Source organism: Brachycentrus maculatus, unplaced genomic scaffold, assembly GCF_059751285.1.
Source record: "Brachycentrus maculatus isolate JH-2025_06_01 unplaced genomic scaffold, ASM5975128v1 h1tg000528l, whole genome shotgun sequence".
NCBI lineage: Eukaryota > Metazoa > Arthropoda > Insecta > Trichoptera > Brachycentridae > Brachycentrus > Brachycentrus maculatus.
The window spans coordinates 37141-61267 of NW_028281274.1; the positions used below are offsets into that span (position 1 = coordinate 37141).

A 24127-nucleotide genomic window follows, 5' to 3' on the forward strand; every position below is an offset into this window, starting at 1 on the left:
GGATACAAAAAAAATATTCGTATTCTCTTATATACCATGGAGAAATATGAGACACTTATTTCGTTCTTTGTACATCTTCATGACAGAACTCCAATTCATGTAGTATTCAAATCATCAAACCGTTTTCGCGGTTAATTTACACCGATAAATTGTAAATAATTCTCAGTAGGAACTCACAATAAATCGCTAATACCCCGGAGCCGCGCAGAACACAATATCTTTACCGTACTTGGATTATAACAAAGCGATTCTTTGAGATTATTAAATGTCAAGTAGCTTATGAACATTACGGCAACATCTTTTATATTTGATATCCGCAAAAGATTTTAATCTTTTCTTCGTAAAATGAATGACTTCATTTTTATGGTAACGGATTTTATATACAAATTTGAGCACAAATTTTAATACAAAGGCCACAAAGAAAAATTAAATGAAAATACGTTTCAGCCTCTTTCATACATAGATTCGTGAAAATATATTTGCTTATATTAAAAACATCGAGTTTACTTTAAAATTTTAAATGAAAACATAGGTTTTGTGGCGTATCATAGAAGAGATTTGTAACTAAACGATAGAAAAAGAAGATAAAAAAAGTTAATCACATATTTTCGGTAAAGAAAAAACAAAATAAAATTAAAAAAAAAACCTAAATTATCTATCATTTTACTAGAAAAAATGTTTTCAATAAACCTTTTTTATGCTCTCTGATCATATGAATGGATTTGTATGAATATACGAATAACACAGGAAATATCCGGCGGCGCGGTGACCTTATTACAAAAATAATAAAAGGGAACAGATGAAAAGTGTATTATTCCTTTTATGTCGCATATCCGAAAATTAGAGGAAATACAGATAGTCAGTAAAGCACCCTCTAATCATATACGGGAATACTTTGAAAATCTAAAAATATGATGACTACAGAGAAAAAATACTTTTTTAATAAATTTCATTATGCTTTTTATAAAAACAATACTTATCCAAACCTGTGAACACATCCAGTCACTAAAATGTTATTTAAAAATATATGAATCTTTTAATTTGTTCACAATATTCTGGACGTGTCAAAGTCTGGTTTGTTTACTTATTTTACATTTTGATAAATTAATTGAATTTAAATTTTAATAAATAATAGAATTTGGTAAATATTTTGCATATATTAAAAAGGATCGCTTCTAAATAAACCTTACTTGAATCAACCAAAGATACTGCCATGAACTCACACTATATGCAACGTATGAATCGTGTCATAAAAAATTCTTGAATGTTATTCGCAGATACTTCGCAGATACTTGTGGCATATTTTATAAACTTTATAAAATAAAACAACTATGTATTAACCACTTAAGGTATTTAAATGTTTTAGAATTAGTACATAAACCCTGATGATGACAAGGTTCTTGTTGAAACCGGTTAGATAAAGTGTACTAATAAGAAGTGTTTGAAAAAGTTGTTTTAATTTATAAAGCGTATCATAAATATTTACCATTTCTAAAATTTGAGTAGTGTGGTCGGTCAATTATGGGTAGATTGGTGAATGTTAAACGTGTATGCTAAAACTAGCACTAAAACTAGCCAATGACAGTTCGTGATCCCTGTAAATACTCAATTTTCCTTATTATTTTTTCATTTTTGTTGATATGCATTTATTTGTCTTTAACATTATGAAATACCACGATGATGAAAATAATACAGTTGTATAAGACTTTTGAATTTATTAATCTAAACACGACTAGTTTTGATAGCTACAAATGTTCACATCAACAGGTAAAAACACATATTTAAGTAATTAAATTCTCAAAACTTACATTAATAAACTCAAAAGTTGTCGTATTAAATGTTTCATAACCTACTGAATAAAAATGACGGGTTATTTTATATTGAAACTATCTCTTAATATCCTCTCAAAGTATATCAGAATATTTTTACTTTCCCCTGTTTCTTTGCTCTTCATGTTCGTTCAACAATATTCTCAAATTAATAATATTAAGATAGAAACTAGAATCTCCCACGTGAATTTGAGATCAATCTTGTAGAAGAAATTTGTTTTAGCGGCAAGGCAGAAAAAAGGGGAAGTTAGTAGAATCGCGTCCTTCTTATTTAATGATCTGTCTTCAGCACGAACGACCAATTATTTTCTTTTCAGATATTAATTTTTCAAAAATTGAATACGAGAAAAATAAATTATGTACAAAAATCTTGTTTGATCTACGCGGTATTTTGTGGTATCTTAAAAAATCTTCAGTTAAAATCAACAACGGACCTACTTGCAGCCCTTGCATACTTGCGAAAAAATAAACAAGCTGTTTACTTTTTTTCTAATTGAGTGTCAACTGTTTTTTCGTTGAGTGTCATTTGTTTTTTTTTCAATTATTGAGTGTCAATTGTTGTTTGTTGTTGAATGCTCTATTTTTTTGTTATTTGTTGCGTTTTTTATTATTTTTGCTGTTTATTTTAATTTGAGTCAGTTTGCGGCTCGTAGTTGGTGTTGTAGAGTCTTAGCTCAAGGTTTGACCCCATTATGCCACAACTTTATTCCTTTTCTCAAACGAAAGGCGCTTAGGTTTATCTGAAAATTTTACTGAATAGAAATATTCTGTATATTTGATATACCTAAGTATATTTTACTTTAAAATAGTTTTTTTTTAAATTTTAGTTTTCGTTTTTTCATAATATTATCTTGGGGCAAACGCGGTTGATAGTAAAAGCAGGGGAAGCCCAAAGAAAACCTGGCATGAATTTCAATAACTTGAAAATGGTCAGGTCAGGTGTCGGATTAATTGGCCTATATGTATGAGAAGATGAATGAATGTGGAAGAGGCGAAGATTGTGTGCAAAGACAGATTGGTGTGGTGTTTTATTCCCTCTGCCTTCCTCTGCGGGGAAGCGGTGTGATGGATACTTAGATAGTTTTTTTTAACTAACTAATAAACACGTCACTTCACCGCAGGGGTAGGCAGATAGAATAGAACGCCACACCAATCCGTCTTTGCAAGTCACAGTACTTCCGGGATCATTTTTCATAATTTGTAAATTTTAATATAAATTTTTAATAAGAATTTTTTAATTTTTTTATTACGGTGCCGAAATCCCATTATCTTCACTTCAGATGATTAAGACCCTCTAAAACTTATAAAACAAGGTAAACTTTCATCTTCCTTTATCAAACAAAACTTTATTTCGTCATTATTATAAAACCCGCCTTTGAAAATACCGTCCGTGTCTTTGCCTTTATTATACAGAAAAGTCTAGGGTCATCTTTTTCAAGATTTTTTTTTTATCTACTCCAGTTATCGACATGGAGGAGTGCCGTATAAATAAAATTTATTCTTTTATGTATTAATTTTAAATCAAACACAGATTTTTTGAGTCTACTAAGTTGTATTTTACTAACGAAAACACATAAAAAATTGTATTGTGACAATTGTTTCGCCTTGTTAGGGCATTATCAAACGAATTATCAGACATTCGTTTGATAATGCCCTAACAAGGGGAAACAATTGTCACAATATAATTTTTTATGTGTTTTTGTTAATAAAATACAACTCAGTAGACTCAAAAAATCTGTGTTTGATTTAAAATTAATACATAAATTAAAATGGAGTTCTACAAATTAAACGCCAAATCAATAAATAATTCATTCTTACTACTGAAGCTACTGAAATATTATATTTTAACTAATTTTAAGTTTTTTAATTTAATTTTATTAAATGTTTCATAGTATAATTAATTCTGTGCCTACTATCTTTGACAACTACAATATTATAACCAAGACACCTTTTTTTACTACTTTTTTTTTCTTGAATGTTTTTTGCAGATACTTTGTGGCACATTTTATAAACTTTATAAAATAAAACAACTTTGTTTTAACCACTTTTTATTGGTACACGTTTTCCAACCGTTTGTAGTCCATAAGTTTTCGTCTGGAGTGGACGTATTCGCTGCGCAATGCTCAATAAAGCAACATTTAGGAGTTTTTTTCCCGTTTTTTGAAATCACATTTGTTTTAAATTACATTTTCATATGGTGTACGTGGTGCGTGGAAGTTTTTGGCATCGTGAAGGAAGTGTAATTAACTTTAACCTAACTATAAGTATTTCAATGTTTTAGAATAAGTACATAAACCCTGATGATGACAAATCGAAACCGGTTGGAAAAAGTGTACCAATAAAAAGTGGTTAAAAAAGTTTTTTTTTTTTTTTAATATGTCGATAAATAATTATCACACATTCGATTGCAAATAAAAAATACTTGGATTTATTTCTTGTTTTCTTTTGTGAATTAATCCTAGTATGACTATAAAGTACGAATACTTGGAAAATGTGGAATTGGTCCAGATCACAAATTTCGTACCGCTAACATACTAACTAAAGTTCATTCCAATTTACAAGACTATTCTCCATGGTAATAGCACATTTGAGTTTATGAATATTGACACGACTATTTACGACATCTACATATGTCCTCATCTACAGGTAGAAATTAAAACTATAGAGTGACAGAAATAAACTTAAAAGTGGTCTCATTCAAGTGTCTCGTTATTGCTTTTGAAGCCAAATTATTATATTCTAATCCTTTTAAATATATATACGGGTTTTATCGTAATAATGTTTATGTAAACTTCGATTAATGTTTTTTTAAAAAGAATACGTGAAAAATGTTGAAAAATGGTACAATGTAATCTATGGTAATATGACCGATTATTTTAAAGCTAATGTGCACACTGTGTTCTTTGTTTCGCCAGCTTCTGTGTATATTTATGTGTTTTTGAAACGGAAAAGCATGCGAGATTAATAAAATATGATTTTTCTAATTTAAAATTCGGTATCATTTGGTCCATTGGTTCCAGTAATAAAACGTGTTTTTTTTTAAATACCTTAACTACAGCGTCACGTACCGAGTTCAAAATCAACAGGAACTTATTTACACCTAGGACAAACATATATTCAAAATCTGGATACATGAATTCATATATCGCTCACTCCTTTCAAGAACGTCATAAATCAAAAAACTTGATTTTTCAGGAGAACGTTTTTTAAGTTCAAAAATATAATAGATTTATATTATCCACTGACACTTCGTGATGGAATTGCATTTTTAATTTATTATTAGATTAAAACCAATATTTTTAGCTTTTCCACTTTTTTATTTGACCAGCGACCGGGTTTCGTCGTTACCGACATCATCAGACTGGAGTCTGATGATGTCGGTAACGACAAAACCCGGTCGCTGGTCAAATAAAAAAGTGGAAAAGCTAAAAATATTGGTTTTAATCTAATAATAAATCAAAAATATAATACAATGTTTTAAAAATAAATATCAAGCCACTTATTGAACTTTTTACTGTGCAACAGATCTTTTTAGGTAAAACCTGAAGGTTTTTTCTCCATTTGAAAAAATATATAGCATTTTTTAAAAATAATTTAACTATACTTTTTCTTCAAAATGCAAAAACAACACATTCTGCCCAGTAGCGGGTAAATATTAAGTTAAAAATATGCCTCTTTTGCTGGGATATAGTAAATTTTCTAAGCATTCCGAAAACATGCACAAATGAAAATTGACGATTTTTGATTTATGACGTTCTTGAAAGGAGTGAGCGATATATATATATATATATATATATATATATATATATATATATATATATATATATATATATATATATATATGTATATATATATATATATTTATGTATATATATATATATATATATATATATATATATATATATATATATATATATATATATATATATATATATATATATATATATATATATATATATATATATATATGAATTCATATATATAAATATATATATTCTGCCTATTTTAAATACCATTAAAATAAAGGTTTATTTTATCCTTTAATTTTAAATTTAACTTTATCCACTTTATAGTATATCTGAAGATCCAAACTTTGAATTCTCTTTCTCGATTAATGAATAAAATTAGTTTAAAAATCAAAGAAAGAAGTTTCTTATTCTTCCTAAAAATAGACATTGTTCGTTATATTTTATCTGAAATCAGATTATATCTGTAGGTCTCCCAATAATTCTGTTATTTCTTAAGCAAGTACCTCCCACAACTGATCGATCTAAATTCAATTTGTGGTTTATAAGTCAAGACAAAGTTATTTTATTAAGACAATTAAAGCTGAATGATTTTGAAATATGACTTGACTAAAAAAGAGCTTTTTAAATTATTTAGAGAAAAAGAAACCTACTTTTTTTAGGTACTTTAAAATAACTTTTAGGTACTTCAAAATGTTATTTATTAAATATTTTATTATTGTAAATAAACATATTTAGATTCATTGTTTGCTTTCTTAATCATTTTGTTACCGGAGGAAAAACAACGAATATATTATTTACCCTTATTTTAGTTTTTGGTTATATTAAGGTACAAACTATTCTAAAATGAATTGAAATAAGATCAGGTGGAATTCTCTGTTTTGGTTGTGAACATTTCAATAAATTCCAGTCAAGTTCATTGAGCAATTTTCCAACTTGATATCCTCTTTTCTTACTTTAAATCTCAATTTATTCTAGTCGTAAAAATACTTTGTCCATATACAATAGAAACCTTTTTATTATTGTTCTAAAATCTCTAAAATTTCTATTAAAGATCTTGCTTCGAATAATTTGAACTAAGTCAGTTCTTCTCGCGATTTCAAAATCCAATGAATGGATAAATTTAATACATTTTTAAACACCCTCTGTTCGACAAGATGCCTAAAAATACCATGTTTTAATTGAAACGTTCAAAAATCCAAAGTGTTTGTTTCTGTCGTTCCCAACGCACAATGATCGCCAGACAACTTGACTGTAACTGATTGCTTTGTTTATAATTTAAAAATGGCTTTACAAATAATTCAGATTGAAAAACGGTTGATCAAAATAAATATTCGATTGCTATGTTCAAATTGAATTCGTGATTGAATACATTTGAAACAATTACGATTAAACATTTTTTCATTATATTTGAAAGCCATAATGATGAATTTTGATGTCGATTTCTTCTTTTTTAGACCCTCAACTGCACCAAATTGTGCAAAAAGCATTGATTTGACTAGATCATTAATATTATCGAAATGAGATCTCTATGACGAATGTGCATCAAAACGATGTATGATAGATCTTCGAATGGTGATATAATGAAAGAATGTAGAGCTAATATAAGCATTATCGATAAAATTAAGAATGGTGTTTTGAGATAGCTTTGGGCATGTGAATCAAATTCCATCTTAATCGAATGAGTGAAGGAAGAACACTTAAAATATATGACGCGAATGTGGTTGGTAATAGAAGCAGAGGAAGACCGAAGAAAACTTGGCAAGATCAAGTATTTCAAATGACCGATGTTTAAATAATTATAACGTAAATGTGGAATTGTTTAATTGGCTTAATTAATGTAACTGTTAAAAAAATGTAAAGCTGTATGATTCCCGAAAAAAAAAATTGTGAACAAGTATTCGGACATTCTCAAAATGTTGTAGATATAGAGTAAGTTAGATAGGAAGGTACTATTTCTCAAATGGCGCTCACGCCCTTTACACACACGAGTACTTTTTCAATTAGACTGATGACATGGAATGTATACCGAACACCCCACTAGTTTATTGCTTTGTGTGTATTTCCTGGCCGGCAGCTAGAGCCTACACCACACGATACAACCCGTATTGAGGCACTCCATCACTAACTTGTTGGTAACTGATATCGTCTCACGTGTTGCTTCTGTTGACTTTGGGCCCCGCCGAAGCGAGTTTGTTCGTCCGATATGTGTTTGAACTTTATCCGATTTTCCATGTGACGGCGCTAGCGGCAAAAGGGATAGTGAATCAATCATGCCTGACAAGGATATTGAAAAAAGGCCCCGAAATTTCTAGATGTTTTCATGCAGAAAAAAGAAAACCTTTAAGGAAACCTTTTCGTTATTATACAATATTAAAACGTAATAAATTGCTTAAATGTTGTGGTTAATTTTTTTCTTCAATAACAAGGTTGTTTAAGAAAGCAAACGATTAATAACAATTGCAACAAAAAGTTGTTTTCATCAAACAAAAACATCGCTTTTATGTTTAAATAAGTCATCATAACAATATTTTGAGTGACTCAAAATCCTTAAATTCTGAGTTTGCCTCCACCAAGGAGTTATTTATATCAAGATATTTAATGACAACTCAACATAGGTGAAGAAGGATATAAAATTCGGGGTATTCGCAGGGCTTACCACCTGCCATAAGCTAGTTTAAGATATCACTTTAAACACGTGCTACATTTACGATTTCGTCCGTGATTTACAACCAGGCTCAAATTTTGGAAGATATTATAAAGCTTCAATTAAACTTTTTTATACATATACATGTCCACCTCCATAGTGTAATGGTCAACACGCTCGGCTACCGTTCTAGAGGTCCCGGGTTCGATTCCCAGGGGGGATCAAATAAATATAGGTGATTTATTCACTCAAATATTTATTCAATATTACCCTAGACAGGTACCTGAAGTGGAGGGCTGATCACCTTTTTTTCATGTGTTAACGATCAAGATAACACTGCGTTTATATGATACAGTGCCCTATGCACCATTGAGGTGCGGGTAAGGGTTTGAAACATATAAAATTCCTATTTTTTTCTTTATCAGGCACTGCAGAATGTAGGCCGCTTCTAACGACCGAAATTCTCTATTTTGAGCTTTTTTGACCCACTTACTAACCGTATGGGGACAATGTCATCAGCCCTTAATTATTAAAACCAACCTTATTTATTAAATAAAACCTAAAACAATATCCAATAAAACTTTATTTTACATAATTAATTCCAACCATAGATGGTGCCGAAGATGTAAAAGAAAGTTCAATTGCAGTATAAATACATCTTTCGAAATTCGATTAGTAAAGTCAATCATGGGTAGAATACTGAATGTTTTCATCGTATAAAATGATCACTTTATCACTTTTTAAAGTGCTGCAAATGCCCAGGTTTCGTTCTCTTCTTCATCTGTTTTGAGATATCATGGAAAATCTTGAACGGTTTATAAATTTAATATATTGTATAATTTGATTCAATCAATCAAATTCAATAATAAAAATAAAAATAAAAAACATTTTCGATCGAAATAAGATGGTAAATACATACCTACATTACGTTTTTTATGACCATCTATTATTATGACATTTATAAAGCTTCCTTTAAGTATAACTTCCTGATCTGTTTTCAGTGATTCTCGTATTCTAAACAGCAACAAAAAAGATTAAATGAAACGTAAACATTTGTTTCAAGAAAACAAACCATTTATAAACGAAAACAAAGAAATATAAATAGACTGAAGAGAATATTTTCATGAAGAGGGTTGCTTTTGTAAATTTCAGTATAAATCTTTCAGATAAATTCAAATGAAAATTTTAATTCCGTAAGTTCTCAACACACGAACCCTCAGTTAACGAATATTTAAAATCTGAACGAGCTTAAAAAATGAACGTTGAATTGAAATGAATTTAGATTTGCCAGACTCAGCAATATTAACTTTAATTATGACGGGAATGTATGGTCAGTTCGTATCTCTGATCTGCAAAGACTATATATTTTTCTTCTTATATATATATATATTTTTCTATGTTTCTCTTATATTTTCCATTGTGTTTACAGAAGTAAAGTGTTTCTCTTATATTTTCCACTGTGTTTACAGAAGTAAAGTGTTTTTTCTTCAACTACATATTTTTACTGTGATATATACTATATATTTTGTATATTGCTATACTTTTTGGTTATTTTTAAGTCTATGGGTACATACGTTCAGCAAATATGTGCAGTACTTTTTTAGCCGTATGTTTCTCTTATATTTTCCATTGTGTTTACAGAAGTAAAGTATTTCTCTTATATTTTCCATTGTGTTTACAGAAGTAAAGTGTTTTTTCTTCAACTACATATTTTTACTGTGATATATACTATATATTTTGTATATTGCTATACTTTTTGGTTATTTTTAAGTCTATGGGTACATACATACGTTCAGCAAATATGTGCAGTACTTTTTTAGCCGTATGTTTCTCTTATATTTTCCATTGTGTTTACAGAAGTAAAGTGTTTCTCTTATATTTTCCATTGTGTTTACCGAAGTAAAGTGTTTTTTCTTCAACTACATATTTTCACTGTGATTAATACTATATATTTTGTATATTGCCATACTTTCTGGTTATTTTTAAGTCTAAAGGTACATACGTTCAGCAAATATATGCAGTACTTTTTTAGCCGTATTTGAAGCTAAGCATCTCAAATATGATTTTGGATATTGAGTTGACCAGCGAAAACAGTCTAAGATTGATTTTTTGGGTAAGGTTAGGTTACCAAATATAAGTAAAAAAGAATAGTTTTAAAAAAAAGTTTTCAAAATTGTAATTTTGATAAACTTTAGTTTTGTCAAAACTAAAAAGAGTAATTTATTAGATTGAATCAAGGGAGATTTATTTAATGTAATACTGCCATGTCATATTACTCGTCTTGTCGTACTAAGTCGTTTTGTAAACTATTTATTTTTTTTAAAAATAAACTTATGCTTTCTGTGAAAAATCTTGTGACACCATGTCATATCATCTGACGTGCCTATCAGAAATTCAAGTTTCTAAGATCATTCGACAGTTTATCAGTTGAAAACTTTTATCAGCATGTCCTTACAAATATAATTCCTTGAAATTATACTACATAATCGTCAAAACTTATCACAAAACTTTTGACAACAACGAATTTCAAGTTGAAATGAATTTTACGGAAAATGGGGAAATCGGATTCAGTAGGTAATGGAGAAAACCAAACACTTTCTTAAAATATGCAAGCTTTAATAAGTTTTAATAAGGAGGGAAAGCCCCCAACTTTATTTTCTATTAATCCAGATAACATTTATCGTAATTGAATTTTTTGCTTAAAACACTGTTTTTGTATTTAAAAAAAATTCTTTGAAATATATAGTAATTCTAAGGTTTGAAAAGATGAAATGTTGGGATATAAATATTTAAAAAAAAAGCAATATAAATTATTTGCAATTTTAGACGAATTAGATTATGGACGTATTATAAAGTGATCTTACTTACTCGCAAGTAACACGCTAAGTTTGGCTAGCGTGCCTTTGTTGTTGCGGGACTGATGAAATGGAATGTTCTTCCAAATGTAAAAAGAAATAGTGAAAATGGGATAATTTATTGAAAAAAAAATCATAAACAAAATAAAAACTCATTTGTTTCGGAATCATTTCCATAATTTATCACAGCGAAGCTCCCTTGAGGTACTATTCTACGAAAATAAAGCTTTATAAATTATGCAAAATCACTATTATGTAAATTTTGTGCTAAGCCACATCTCTCATTGAAAGCTGAAATTCATATTTGTACTTAAAAATGAGATATTTGAGACAATTAAACAAAGTATATTGTGCGTATGAAACAATATCTCCAAGATTAACGAGTATGCTGATTTTTGGTAGGTATTTCTCGAGTTTTGAATAATACGAAACAAAGCTGGCTGACTTACTAATATTATCAAATAAACGTGTGGATAATCAAAACAACAATGTTGCTTTTGTTATGAGTTATGTGATAGAGAACCCTATCTGAATAAATTGACTAATAAGACACGACGCAGTCGAGGAGGAGCCTAACTTCAAAACGGTAATCAGCTAGAATCAAGAGCTCTTTTTAACTTTAAAAAGAGTATAGCGTTTTTATAAAAAAAAATCATACATTTATATAAAACTTGGCATCTCAGTAATGTTAAATGCATACTTGAAAATGGTCAGGAGTCAAAATCATAGGCGGGTATGTATGTATGAGTGTAATGGTCGGCACGCTCGGCTGCTGTACTGGAGGTCCTGGGTTCAATTCCTAGGAGGCGGGGTCAAATAAATATCAGTGATTTTATCACTCTTATATTTACCAACATTACCCTGGACTAATAGCGAAGCGGAGGGCTGATCACCTTTCCTTCATGTGTAAATAACGATCATCATAAAACTACGTTTATATGATGCAGTGCCCTATGCACCATCGAGTGCGGATAAGGGTTTGAAGAATAAGACGTATGAGGAAGAGCATGAATGTGGAAGAGGCGAAGAATGTTTGCAAAAATAGAGTGGTATGACATTCTTTTCTCTCTGCCTTCCCCTGTAGCGAAACGGCGTGACGGTAAGTTAGTTCATTTAGTTATACATTATCCATAGAGTGAATCATCCAGTACATGAATAATTAATTAAAAAATAACCCTAAGTATCATGTACTGTGGACTTCTTTAAGTCTCTTCGGAATTTCCTGTTAGGACGTGAATAGGTCTCATTTGTAGGAAATTCATTTTGTGGTCCGCTTTGGTTAACGAGGTATTTCGCTCATTTAATTTGGTACCGTTTATATTGGAGGTTTTTATGGGTACTTTGTCACTGACAGATTTCATCTGCTCCAGAGATTGGCCGCAAAAAGGGCCTTTTAACTCCTATTCATTACGTAATATGTGGTTATTATGACACACATCAATCAACACGTTTCGTGATTTTTCCGAATTTACCAAAACATGACCAAATATTATCGAATAGGCTTAATTTCATTATATTTGATCACAAATAAAAGTGAAATGAACGTCACACGGTACTTGTAAGTAACAATATTATTTTTTCATTCTAAATACTTCAGAACTCTATTCAATTCCCAACGGAAAAACATGTATATTTCAAGAATTCTCAACTAATGGCAACATCATTAAACAAAATTCCACATCTATCAAAATAACTTCTAAAATATAAAAGAAATCCAACAAGAGTGCATTTAAATCTAACATCAACTAAATGCCAGGTTAAAAGCCACGGAAACCTCAGACTTCTAATTTCATTCGTTGAAAAATTATTGATACTCGTACAAATACATTTAATTAAAAAACTTCTACCGAAATAAAAATATATGAATTGTCTTTAAGAAAGAATAAAAAATGTCTTAATAATTTTATTTTGCATTTATATAATTTGTACTATTATTTGACAAATAATAAATCAATTAAAACATGGAATCGAACACAGCAATCTCTAAAGTTTATCAAGGAACTCTTTGTCTGTATCAAATATGTACATAGATACAATCACACCATAGCAAAATATTGTATGAAACTAATTCGTGGATATTTCAAAATGTTTTTTTTCCAAATATCGACTATTTTGATGTTTTTACTCATAAACAAGTATTCATTTTTCATATCAAGGGATTCAATCTACACCATAATCCTGAAACTTTTAACATGTGTATATTTGTCCAACTAAGAGCAGTTATTCCGATATCATCCCACTGTGGGTCCTAAAAAGACCATTTAAGAGCTCCAGAGGCCTGAATAGACTTAAGAGAGGACTGAAAAGTAGTTAATAAATATTGTCCTCTCCCCTCTCAACAAGTTTATTATTATTTGTTTTTAGTTAAATAAACCAAACACAGCTACGGAATAAAATAACAACTAAGTTTTTTTTCCATTTAAATTTTATTTGACCAACAACTAGGTTTCGTCGTAACCGACATCATCAGACTGGTGTGAGGCTAGACACGATTCTTATATACACAACAAGGCAGAAGTTAAAAACCATGATCTTTTATAATTTTTCTAAAAAAATTAATTAAAATGGAATGAGTTAAAGAATTGTAGTATAATAATAATTACATGTAAGTTACAAGTTGTAATTTGATATAATTTTATGTTAGAAATCGATTTGTGTGTGAATTTAAATAATATATGTATAGTTAGATCTGGAAACTTTGGTTGAAGACCTCTTCTACTGCTCATGAGTAACAAATTGCTAGCACATGTAAAAACGAGTCTCATTTAAATAACCTTACCTTTTTTTTAATTTTTTAATACTTACAATTTATGTAAAGTAGGTACAGACATAAATTATTAAAATTCGTCGTAGAACTCAAATGTAATATGAAAATTTATTTTAATTCTTGGCTTTTCCCCTAGTGCAGTACATGTGTAATTAATGTAAAATACCACATTCTAGCTTTTTAATGGCCGTCGGGAATTATTCTCATGTTGTAATGGTCGTTATAAAACAGGAGTATCTATGTTAACTTCTCATGGATTCCGAGTACAAAGTTCCTTAAATCTGAGTGCTGGGACAGTATGAAGCACTCACGTTTGTTAGTTATTATTTGCCAAGAATTTTACAAGAGTCATCTACTGAGAACATTTTAAATTATACAAAGGAAGTGACAATTTTATATACTGCAATGATTAAATACGAATATTAATTATCAAAAACTTACACCTTGCAATGTTATTACTAAATATTTGTTTTATAAATGTAGATTGGGATTCTATAAAACAAAGGATATTTCCCTAGTCTTCCTATATATCTTACTTCCCAAACTTTTGTAATGCGTACACTAAGATTTAACCTTCTGAATAAATCGACTTATGCGTAATTCAACAGTGAAATGTGTATGGTATGTTTATATAATAATAATAATAAAATTGGATAACTTATATAGCGCCATTTTCGTAAAAAAATACCTCAAGGGCGCTTCACGGTGAATGAATTGGGGAAAATATTATGGTGGAAATGATTTAGCAAACAAATGTGTTTTTAGTCTTTTTCTAAAGATCATCTCACTCTCACTATTTCTAACCATTGGTGGAAGAGCATTCCACGCCGTCGGTCCTGCAACAGCAAAGGCACGCTCGCCAAATTTAGTGCGTTGGTTGCGAGCTGGTAAGATAACTTTGCCCATTGCAGATGTTGTAGCCGATCGAAGCGTGAGACGTCTATCAACCAATTCATCTGGAATACACAGCTCCTTAAGATACTCTGGAGCCATATTGTGTATTGATTTATACATGAGTAGGCAGAGTTTATACTCAACCCTTTCGGGAAAGCGTAACCAGTGGAGTTTGTGAAGTAGTGGGGTGATGTGACTGAATTTAGAAATTCCAAAAATCAGTCTCGCTGCTACGTTTAACACTGATTGCAGTCGAGTCATTTTATTGTTTGGTAGACCCGTGTATATTCCGTTACAATAATCTACTCTCGATATTACAAACGCATTTATTAATTGACGGGCAGTATTAACTGGCAGATTCTTGCGAATGCTTTTAATTTGCTTAAGCTGATAAAAACATGAACGTGTTGTTTTGCTAATTTGAGTCTCAAGGGAGAGATCAGAATCTAAGAACACGCCGAGCAGTTTGACGGCCGGTGTAGTTGTAGTCTTTGGATTGAGTGGTGTCGTGTTATCAATCAAATTCTGTCGTTTAGGTGTGGCTATCCAGAGATGTTCCGTTTTGGACGGGTTTAACGTCAATGTTTCCTTGAAAGAAGAAAAACTTCTTTAAGAGATTGTGAGAGACAGAGAGAGAGAGAATCTCGAAAAAAATATGATGCAAAATTTGGATAAGAACTGTTCACGAATATGATCAAACAATCATAGGACGCAAGCGTAAATATTCACAAAAAAAATGAAAAATATAACATACAAAATGCGTCTCAGATGTTCATATATAGCGTCTGACGTGTACATTTACAACGCGCACATGCCCGACACTATAATATAATATGCATAACCTTGAAAAAGATGCTTTAGAAATTTTATCCGGCATATATTTTTTATAACTTTATATCAGCATGAAGGCTGAAAATGTTAAGATCATTTATGTTTATGTGTTTTTTCAATTTTAAATTCTAATACACATATTTTTCTTCGATACCTTTAATATCCTAAGGTTTTATTCAGATTATTTCACGTTACTGTAGTTCACTAGCAAGATAAGACGTCATTGATTTTGTAAAATGGAGTTTTGAGAACCATTTGAATTCTGATTCTAAAGTACCTACGTAATAATAAGCCTGCCGGTTCAGTTTGAATAAAGTAAGGGAGTTTCGATCTTAGATAAGAAATTACAAGTTGGATACTGATCTTCTAGAAACTGAATTTGTGCCTGTGTATTCAAGGGATTCAATAAACGGGCTGATCAAAATAATAATAATGAATAAAGTTGAATAAATAAGAGGTATAAGTATATATATTTTTTTAAATTTATATTTAACCGTACTTTTAGAGATAGTGCAGTCATAAAAAATTATTTGCCGATATTCAAGAATAAATTTCTTATTTTTATGTGACTAGCCTACGCGTTGCTGTGGCTCAGTCTGGTCAAATGAAAAAAAATACACTCACATATCTAATTTGTATATGTATAAACGTTCAATAGATGGCCCTGTCATTGAAGTTTAAGGCCTTTTTTACCTATTATCTTTAACATTTTTATTTATTTATTTATTTATTAAAACCGTTATCCGCACCCAATGGTGCATAGGGCACTGCATCGTATTTATACAGTGTTATCTTGATCGTTACTTATATGAAGGCAATATTAAATAAATAAGGCTAATATGAAGTCCAGGGAAATATTAAATAAATATTACAGTGTGAAATCGCTAATAATTATTTTCACACCCACCTGGGAATCGCACCCGGGACCTCAAGTACGGTAGCTAAACATGCTAACCATTACACTAAGGAGGCGGAGTTATATATAGATGTATAAAAACACCCGAGTGTTCCAAATTAAAAATAAGATTTAAATTTATTTCAAATAGAATATACAAATATTACACTGTTTATACATGATGCATTGTCTTATTCACCATTAAGTGTAGATCAAAGTAAAGAGCAGAATAAAATAAATAAAATACAAACGGTTAAAAAAAATCGATTCAGTAAAATACAAGACATTATAAGTGGTGCTGAATGTTACGATTCTTCACTTTGATGACCTAAATCATAAATACCATGTTATTTATAAATCAATATCAGGGGTGAATTAACCCCTAAGACTGAAAATAAGGAGGTGGAAGAAGAGTTTTGGGTAAGAATTAATGTATGTATTTTAGGGTGTAGTTGAAATTAATGGCTTGGTCATACAAAACCAGCATGCTGCGTTTCGGAAACTGTTTTAATAAAAAAAATAATGGAAATTACTGTAGTAATTTTTTTAATCTGTTTTAATTTTTGTACCCTTCGCTTCAAGAACTATTGAATTGATTAAAATAGTAACAAAATTCAACACGCATTCTCATTATGTCAATCTTTTGTATGAGCATCGGGCAAGATGGTCAGAAGTGGTCCATTCATGTCAACTTCTACGCATCCGCACTTGTGGTGAGAAAACCACAGAAAATTAATCAGGAAAAGATAGACTGTCACTTTTGTGACAAAAAATAACATTTTAACAAGGTAGGAAATGACTTATACATAACCAATTTGAATAAATAATCTTAAGTTATCATATACCTTTTTATTTGACTAAGTATCCTTGACATTTTATAATATATGAAATCTTATTTACGTATTTTCTTTGTGATAAAGTTTTTTTTAACTCTTCTTTTCTTGGACGTTTGCTGAACTTGATGTAAAAGTGGAGTCAAATATTTAAAAAAGAAAAAAAACTCACGTTCACCGAATGCCGAAAGCTTTTTTATGATTATTATCCAAATATGAACTGAAATTAAATTAATAAATGAAGCTACTACTCGACATTTTGATTCAAACGTTTTTTTTCAATCTTCAATGTAGGAAGAAAAGCAATAAAGAGTATTTGTGTATTCGATAAATTCTGTTTGATAGTTGAATTAAATTGTTTTCACTATCTCGTGAAAAGTTTTTTGAATGCTTTTCATATTGATAGCTTTATATTGGCACTGACAAAATGAATTTGGGGGAAGTTATACAAAAATATAAAAATTTATACTGTCAAACAAATTTTTATTTTAAGCTAATGAAATATTGATGGAAAAATGACCGTCCGTGCCCATAGAGCAATTAAAATGTTAATGAACATATACTTATAGAAAATATACATTCACTGTACTCTTTATTTATAGGGTAGATTCGTTCCACGCGATACCTTCTTTAAAATATTAAAAAACCTTTTTTTAAAGTACCAAATAAACAAAAAATGGTGGATGGGTTGTGTAAAAATTAATTTAGAATATCAAAACATTTTTTCAGAATTCAATCGGACATGCATTGTGAAGTTAAACATATCAGAAGTGTGCGCTGTTTCTTTTTTTTTTCCATTTAACCAAACTGAGCCACGGTAACGCGTTGCCAGGTATAGCTACTATTTTTTAAATACTCACCTACCTTAAAACTAACGTTGGTGAGAGCAATAAATTTATACGTTTGAACACAAAAAAACTCTAAACGATGTTAATGATTAATTAATATTGGTACATCAATGAAAAATATTGATTAAAAATAAATATTAATTATTGTTTATAATAAATATAAATAGAAAATGTGAACAATTTTAAAAATATATATTATTCATATAAAAAATAAAAGTTTAACATTTTAAAAGAATAGTCATTTAAACATTTAAAAGGCTTTATAAGGAAATAAGATTTTCGAAATCTCTTTTGTTTAACGAAACCTAATTAAATAAATTGGTTTTCATAAAATGAGGGCTTGACCTGGTTTTATTTTATTTGCTTTGAAATGGAAAATAATGAAGAAGAAAATGCGGCCGCACCTAGGATATACTAAGGTTGTAAAAGGAAAAATCAGTATTTCTTAATTCCTTTTTAACAAATGGATATGAGTGGGTGAAGTTAAAGCTGACTGTAAAGAAATAGTGACTTGTTGTAAATAAAAAAAACGTCCTGTGATCTCCCCACACAAATGTGCAGTATAATAAATTATCCACCAACGGTTCTAGCAGCCATATATTATTTAAATAAATCTGCATAAATCCATTTACATAGAAAAATTAATATAAAATTCTGCTTAAATCTAATATGTAATCATGATTATAATACACTGCTTTTACTTGATCAATTTTAATTCAATGTGTCAGAAAAATAAACAGTAGAACATACGAAGTTACGAAGTAACAATATTTCTTCGTAAACCCCATGTTCAGAAACTTATTCACATATATAAAATGCTTTAATTGTTAGTTGCTGTTACAGGTTCTAATTATGAAAAAATGGTTTTATTATAAAAGAGTCGATAATCTTTTGTCTCTTTGAATTAACAAAGAAATGACATTATAAGTTATAAGCCTCTCTCAGAACTGACGTTACTTCACCATGGTGATTTTTCTATGTTGCAATTTATTTTTTGGCGCAGCACTATTTAAATTCAAAAATAAAAACAAAAACTAAATGTCAAGGGAATGTTTTTGCCTAGAATTTTCACTCATAAGTTACAAGTAATTATAGTTACAATAAACACACAGAGTAAACCAACTCACGAGTAGGCATAGGCTCTTAAACTTATTAAGTTGAAGCCTAAGTAGGAACATTATGAGCGGTGCTTCATGAGCGGCAGCTAGATTTCAGAGTGACTTGGACATTAGGTGATTCAAAAATTAAAATGTAATTTGTATAATATTCAATAAAACAAACCTTGTAGGTACTTCGGGAGCATGTGCTGAGAAACATTTATTAAATATTACCGTAAAAATATAAATTATTATAGATTTCACCGAGAATCGATCCCGAGATCCCACGGTATATGTATGCCTCCTACACTAAGGTGTCACTAATTTTCACTTCAACGTAATAATATTCCTTCATACAGTATGAGGAGAGGTATGCTTTTGAATAAATATTGAAGCTTAGTTATTAAGCTCTTTAAACCTTGTATTATATTATTGATACTAAAACACCTTGTATTTTCTCAAGTTTTTGAGTTGGGAACATAAAAATATTGATGATTCTAGAAGAGATGCCATGCATAAAAATAAAATACGTCAACGAAGTACCAAGAATGTTATTGAATTTATAATATTTCAATTTACAAAATAAATAGTTCAATATTGAATTTCCTCCATTGAAACAATCGAGAAAAACAAAAGAAATATTTTCCGCAGTAGAAAATGATCCTTGGGGAAATTATGAATCTATTAAAGTCTATTGGTCAAAGCTCATTATTAGCAAAGCAAGCAGTTTGTTTGTTTTTATATATTTTAATCACGAGTATTTCAGTGCCCAAATAAATATTTTTCATGACTTTAAGTAACATAACTATGAACAAAATAATAAAAACATTTCTCTCACCGCCTATAAGAATATTTGTTTAGTTATTTTATTTATTTATTTCCTCATATACATAATTACAAATAATAAAGTACAATAATGTGCCTTTACTGAGTTTTCCGGTGCCAAAGGCACATTTTACAATATTTATTTAAAAAATTATCATGGAAAAAAAATATATTAAAAAGACATGACTAAATAGTGCAATCTATTTCAGATCTGCCGATTTCCATAATCCTTTTATTTAAGTTATTTAATATTTAGTTTCTATTTTTAAAAACTTTATAGATCATGGAAGCAGGTACAATATACAACTTACAAGGTATACAACTTTATAGCATAATAATCTTTTTATGATTTTTTTTCCTTCAATAGAGGTATGTGGATCTTGTAATTCTATATGCGTTACTATAAAGTATGTTAATCGTGATTTGTGGATTTAGCTGTAAAGTCCTTTCTTGTGTTATGTGAGAGTAGTTCTTAAATGCATATAGAATGATAGTTTTAGCATATACAACTTAGTTGTACTGTCATAAATTGTAAAATGTTGTATATATTATCTATGGGAGTCTGTCTCGGAACTTTAAATATTATTTTCTAAATCGTTTTTTGGGCAACAATAACACTATTTAATAAAGCATTACTCATACTACGCCAACCAATAATTCCACACTGTAGAATAGACCAAAATAAAGCGTAGTAAATTTTTAAAATTTTTTTGTAGATGAATTAAGTATGTGTGATCAACCAACAAACTTAGTCATGATATTTGACATGCAAGAGCCATGATTTTCTATAAACATGTTATCTAGCAAATACCAAATTGTTAATTAATATCGATATAGGGTAAGGAAACAGGCCGAACTTATCGACCGCCTATGACGCCTGAAGATAAACACTTGTTTACGAGTATGTACATCGTGCACTTTAACGGCATTTATAAATAGTACTGCATGCAAATAAAATTAAACTATGAATAAATAAAATTCGTAGTAACGAGACGTTATTTAATTTCTTTCTTCATACCTATAGAAAATACTTCGTAAACCATAAATCTCGGCAATTCTTCTCAATAATAAATCATCCCATAAACGCCTGAGAAAAAAATGCGTATCTTCTTCATTGAGCTTGAAAAATGTTCGTTTTCGATCGTCATATGATTTCAATCAATCAGAAGGAAAAATCTTGGTATAGGTATTTAAAAACTCTACTCTACACATTCTGTCTTATATTTTGATTTGCATTTTGTTTAGTGAGACTTTATTATCATATCCTTAAAGGACTCAAGTAAATAAGCAGTGCTTACACAAGCTATACAAGTACTGGTTTGCAACCCTAAGTGTCCTAGACATGGTTGTAATCTTCTGTATCTACCTACATTTTTTTTAAATTTCCTTTAGCGCACAGAAGCAACATCCTTTCCTTCACTCACGTCATCTATGTCCTATAAAATTTAATCCATATATAATTAAAATATAACTTTTTTTTTATCACCTTAAATATTTTATTATAACTTAATTATAATATCTACCGGTTTCAAAGCTGACTGCTATAATGGAAAATCACAAAGTTATTGCTTCAAATATAAATTATAAATTCAAAAAGTATATAATCCATTCCCATATCTAATAATTTAGGTACAGCGCAGGTCTGATTACTTTCCCTTATAAAGAACAAGATAACACCGCGTCAAACCTACGCGGTTCTTAATAAGATTTTTTTAAATAGTTCGTGGAAAATATACATTTTCGGTAATACATTATGCATCGACGCTGTGTGTCTTGATTGTCAATAACAAAAACAAAATGATCTGTTCTGCTCTTCAAGTTCTAGTCGAGGGTGATATTAATGAAATATTAGAGTGAAAAATCACTGCTATTTATTTGAACCCCCCGTAAGAATCGAACTTTTTACCTCAATCATGGTGCTTACCATTACACTAAGGAGGCAGATGAAATATCTATATAAAATATTTCAATTTAACTATATTTTTGGATAATCCAATGTGACTTGCCATATCATATATTTATTATTTTTGACGCGCTTTTATTCCATAGTCAATGATGAAAAATGTTTTGTTTTAGCTGATATTTAAAACAATAAAAAACTACATTATTGTAGAAGTCAAATTTCAAAATATTCTTTGAGTTTATTTATGAAAAACAACCAGTATTTACAACATATTGAGTGTGTCCAAATACTTGTTTACAAATCTGGATGTTTTCAAATATATAGACCTTCCAAGAAATTGAGTAATGTGGTTGTCAATAAAAGGTAGAATTGATGAATATTACACGTGTGTTAAGTGATCACTTAAACCAGCCTATGACGGTTGTCAGCCCCGTAAATGCCCAGACCTTCATATTATTTTACATCTTTGATAAGATATCAAAAAATAACAATAAATGTTTTTATTATTTCATAAAGTACTTCATTAATCCATTAAAAAAATACAACATTCGCATTAAAATGATGACATACCATATTTTGTTTATGAGGGTTTTCAGGTATATCGGCATTTAAGTATGTAAATGCTTTAAATAAGGTCGTAACATAAATCACTTAATAATATATGCATGAAGGTTCATTTATCGAAGGATAATACAAACACATGAACATACATATGTAGTATGCAAATTACTTACCTTAATTGTCAATATATTATGTAAATATTCGTAAATGTGTGAAGCTTTTCAATCAATACAATTTTGAACCCAAATCTTAAATATATTTTAACTGTTTATCATATTTTCAATTTATATATTTGCTTACTATATAAATTGAACGCTAACGCTCTGGAGGTCCCGGGTTCGATTCCAAAGGGGGGTAAAATAAATATAAGTGATTTTTTCACTGTAATATTTATTTACTGTTACCCTGGACTGGCACCTGAAGCGGAGGGCTGATTACCTTTCCTTCATGTGTAAACGATTAAGATAACACTTCGGTTATATGACGCAGTGCCCTATGCACCACTGGGGTGTGGGTAAGGGTTTTATTATTATTATCATTATTATTATTATTATATATATATTTATATATATATATATATATATATATATATATATATATATATATATATATATATATATACATATATATATATATATATATATATATATATATATATATATATATATATATATATATATATATATATATATATATATATATATATATATATATATATATATATATATATATTAATATATATATAAATATATATATATATATATATATATATATATATATATATATATATATATATATATATATATATATATATATATATATATATATATATATATATATATATATATATACATATATATACATACATAAACCTGTAGTTGTGTATGCATGTGTATGTGTAATACGAGAATAGTAAAATATGATTTGTTTTTTAAATGAACCATTTCATTGTTAAAAAAACAACTTTTATAAAACTAAATAGTATAAAAATATTTTTTTTCTTACCTTTTAAGGCTTCAATCAGAAATTATTCACTTTCGAAAAAAAGTCCGATATGCTCTAAAAATATTGCCCACTAAACGTTCGTATATCGACTTACTGTACAATAGAAAATAAACTATTTAAAATAACGATTCCCGCCCAAATAAAAAAAATATGGCGCGGCGATTTTCTTTTGTTTTCTTTACGTTCTTTTCGTTGAATTTTGAAAGTTTTTCGCGGTCGGTCTTTGGCTTGCGCGGCGTGTCCGTTCAGTAGGGCTGCGCTTCCCTCGGAGGTCGGCGGCGGAGTGTGTACGCCAGACCCGGGCGCTTCGCCCTGCCTGACAAACAAGGAAAACTCCAAGCAAATCGCTATCTCAACCCAAAAGGGATGTGCTATTAATACCGAACATACAATTTGTGCGTACTGTAAAGAAACGACCTTTCGCGGACGTCGTGGAAATGCTGAACTTTTTTCTCAGCTTGGTCAAGATCAATTTTCCTTCTATATTATACCGATAGATAAAGCTTCGTCCTGGCCATAAGGCTCGGCTTTAATCGTTAAAAGATCATTCGAGTATAACGTAAAAAGCAAAAGTGTTAGATATTTCGCTTT

The 24127-nt window shown here is 29.5% G+C and overlaps 1 protein-coding gene across 1 annotated transcript in view; it reads right to left on the reverse strand.

Annotated features, from left to right (window-relative positions):
- Positions 1-23821, reverse strand: part of LOC148301692 (ras-related protein Rap-2b-like) — a 53400-nt gene extending 29579 nt beyond the window's left edge. Inside the window, exon 1 of the mRNA XM_088272860.1 lies at positions 23537-23821. The gene's annotated coding sequence lies outside the window, so the exon portion shown is untranslated. The remainder of the gene's footprint in view (positions 1-23536) is intronic.
- Positions 23822-24127: the final 306 nt, after the last annotated feature.